The sequence below is a fragment of the Chroicocephalus ridibundus genome, chromosome 1 (assembly GCF_963924245.1).
Source record: "Chroicocephalus ridibundus chromosome 1, bChrRid1.1, whole genome shotgun sequence".
Lineage (NCBI taxonomy): Eukaryota > Metazoa > Chordata > Aves > Charadriiformes > Laridae > Chroicocephalus > Chroicocephalus ridibundus.
In genome coordinates, this window is record NC_086284.1 from 208,450,999 (window position 1) to 208,455,083 (window position 4,085).

Genomic DNA, 4,085 nt, shown 5'->3' on the forward strand with positions numbered 1-4,085 from the left:
CTGGAGGTGTTAAAAATCCTCTCTTTGTCCGGCTGGTTTGCTTCTTCTCAGAGCAGTTGTTTTAATTCTGACGGCAGCCAACAACCTGTGCTTCAAGAAAATTTAAAAATCCCATTCAGCCTCTGTGTTCAGCCTTCAAATCACACGGTCCCTTTTCACACGTCACATGATCTGGAGATGCTGCGGTCAAGGATTTATGTAAGGACGTAAAACGTACTATTATGATGTCATAGAATTAAAATGGTCCACTCGAGCAAAGCCGAGCTCCGGATAGATCTCTGTCCTTTGGACAGGTTCTAGCTTCACAGGCTTCAAAGATTTGTGCAGAATATCTTGAAACAGTGAAACTGGGAATAACTCAGCTCAAGGGAAAATTTTTCAGCTTTTGAATCCATGTTGGTGCCCTGAAGCAAAAACAGGTTTATATGTCTTTGAAGCATTTGCATAATTAATTTTTCATCTTTCTCAGTGGCCGTAGCTTTAAATATATGTAGTCTTTATTTAAAAATGGCAGAATTTGGATTTATGTAGTTAAGATATATTTTGTTTTGAATTATTAGTTAACATGCAGAATGTTTGCTGCATTGTCATGTGTTGGCAAGTGCATTTATTTTCTTGTAATGGTAATGCGTAATTTACTGCAACTTGTAACATCTTTGGGATACTTTTGTGCAGTCATTTCTCGATGAATGTCATAGTCTTTTCCATTTTTCTATGATATTGTTAGCAGTCATAAGTTTGGGCTGACAGCACCACAACATTTTTGTGCAAGAAAGGACACAGGTCAGATTCTACCTGCTGATGTAATAAATTATTCTTAGTTTCTTCATAATGCAATAGTAATATAGGAGTATTTTACGCAATACGGTGGAAGTATTATTTGGCATATGGTGTCAGCAGTATATTGAGAAAATATACTCGACTGTAATATTGTGGCAATGGGCGAGAGTAGAATTACTGTCAAGATGAAAAGATCCAAAATACTGTCTTTTTCATTCCTTCTCTTCAGATTAAGAATTTCAATAAAATAAATTTTATTAGTGTGCAATACTATAATTAATTGTAATATTGTGCTTATTCACTTTATAAAGTATTTCAATTATATAAAACATGCAAACATAAAAATGATATTACAACTTTAAAATTACTGACTAGTAATAGTCAATAAATTATACTGTATGCGAGCTTATAAGGTTTAGCCTGGAAATAACGCTGAAGGGAAATATAAGCATGCAGGGCAGTTTGAGTGGTGTTGGGCATATTTTTAGGTCAGAAGATAAATGAGGAAGAGGGCCAGAGGCAAAGCGTTTAACTCATCCTGTCCTATGGACAAGCAGCTTTCCCCCAACAGAAGCAGGCGGCCCGCAGATGTAACTGGAAGACAACTGGTGCTGGGCGGGGAAGGTGGGAGTGAGAGGAATAAAGATCACCGGCGGTACTAACGAGTTCTGTGCCATTAGAGCCGGAGAGAGCTGTCTTCTGAGAAAAGCTGTGCTCGTCCCATTCAACAGCGAGTGTCTTCTCAGACTTAAAATTAATACTACGTACTGCAGTGATCTGAATCTGTGTTTTTTTCAGTATTTGCTTCTCGATCAGCGGAGCAGGAAGCCCTGTTTTCAGTCTCCTTGCACTGCTTTGCCAGGAATGAATAATCAGTACTTACTAACAGCTGAATTTTTGCATATACATTTACAAAGCAAGAAAATGCTCTGTTTTGTTAAACCTATATTTCTACTTTGTTTATTCTTTAAAATAGGCTGAAATAAGATCTTTATGCAGCCATAGTAACAACTGGTTTGTTTAAAAAAGTAAAATAAGCAACTTCAGAAGCGTGATATCAGTGCCAGGTGTCGGTTTATCCCAACCGCAGGCAAGTGCAATGCTCCTATGGATTTCAGTGGGTTTGAAAAGTAAACCTGAGTATTTCTGAACATTAAGAGAATTTACAAATTAACTGACATAGTCACAACTCATGGAGATGAACATCATCTCCAGATTAAGGGCCCATTTCACTATTGAGTTGTTCCAGGCATATATATAACTCTATTCATTTTGCATTTCAATTTTACAGTATTGAACTGTAAGAGTGTAACGGTAAACTAGGTCCTATTCAGTTATACCAGAAGAAAATGAGTGTAAATAAATCAAGATGAAAGCTTTAAATATTTTTTCCTAGATGGAAGGCCATGGAAAATCAAATGTGCATACCATATCATAAGTTTCGTAACATTCTCTGTTGCTGTTATGACTACATACAGGAATTGGCTTTAAATAAGTAGGTGTCTGGTACATGCAGGCTGTAAACAGACTGTGTATAGAAATAAAGATTAAAAATTGCTTCATAAACATGCAATATGTGTAACATCCTATCCATTTGATTTACTCACTTCTGCCTTCAAACTCTTAGCTAAATAGTTTACCGAAAAAACACAGCAATAAGTGTCTGTTTCTCTGGAGGATGAAGAAGATTCTGTTCTGCTTTGGGTATCTTCATCATCATCATCGTCATCGTCATCATCATCACTTAACTATATTTTGATTGAGGAAATTTCTGCTGATGGCGAAGCCAGAAGGAATAGACACTGCCTTACAGAGTTCAGTTGTTAGAACTGAAAAAAAATCATTGTTAAAACGTTTTGTGATATCTTTTCTCCACCTCTTCTAGGTGCAATAATAAAATTGTGGTCTCTCCCTGCCTCTCTTCCACTGTATCAGCCACGTATATTTGATCTGGAAGTCTTTGAAAGAGAGTAAGTCTGGTAAATGTCCCTTTGAAATGCAATCCCACTTTGTAAAGAATATTAGGTTTATGTTATTAGAGTTGTTTCTAGTGACGCACTCTAGGTGGTGCTGGTAATATAGCGTGTACGCTGAAGGCATTCTGTAGTTAGTGAGAGTTATAAGAGACTTTCTGAAAGGCTTTTTCAAACGATCTGTTCAGAAGTCAAAGATTTGGGATGCTGGATTCCAATTCCAAATATTTATTTTGGAACTTATATTAAAGGTGTACTGGTTTGTGATTTTTGTTTGGCAAAAAATATTGATTCTTCTGTTAATAGAGTCTTTCAATTAACTTAGGTTTTCATTTTCTGTTTCTTATGAAAGCACTATACTCTTCCCAGAGAAAGAAAGAGGAATAAGTTATGAAATTCATACATTCTAAGGTTTTTTTTCCTCTTATTTTCTTCCTAGGTCTTTGCATTTACAAACTATTCAGACTGGAGTCTGTTCATCCTTTCCACATTTCACTGTTAACTAATGTTTTCCCTTTTTCCTGATAAAATTTGAAGGAATGACATTGATGAAATAGGAGGAAGTTGTAGTAAGAATAGAATTCTCTAAATTTAGGAACTTTCAATACATTTCCTTCAGCATGCTCCTAAATAAAGGAAGCCTGAAAAATCTTCAGTACAATGCCTGTTACAATCAAAGGAAGCACTTCAGCTCTTTCAGTTGGCTACCGAATTGCTTCCGATGCACAAGAAGAAACAAAACATCTCCCAATTACTCTGTTGTACATTGTCAACATTTTAGTGGAAAAAAAAGTTCCCCTTGCACCCTGAACATTGACAAGCCCAGCTAGACTTTTGTAACTACTAATGTGCAGATGTACCTGCGGAATGACCGATATTCTAGAGACATAACGAAGCAGGTATAGAGGCTCCTTAGATGCTCCCAGTCAGTGCTGGTATTAGCTTGGATCCGCTGCCAGCTGCATTAACTTGGCACAAAGCCAGAGCTTTTGAAACCTGTTAAGAGTCAAGGTTTATTACCTCTAGCACTCGGCCACAGTCATGGGGCTGAAATGTTTGTGGATCCAAGGTACTATGTCCACAAAGGGCCGTGTTTTGCTGTGTGATGTTTACAGCTTGGATTGTCATCTGCCTTGTGCAGTGTAGGCATACCCATATGGCTTGCCTGCTATAAGTGGTACACCAGATGGATGTTAATCGTTCTGTGAACTTTTCATCTCTCAGACTTGCAAGAACGTAAGACAGACCTGGAAGAAGCTGCTAGGGTTGACTTCAGAACTGGCCATCTGGCCTACCAGTAAAGTGTAACAGTTGGAGAATCTTTGGGTAGTA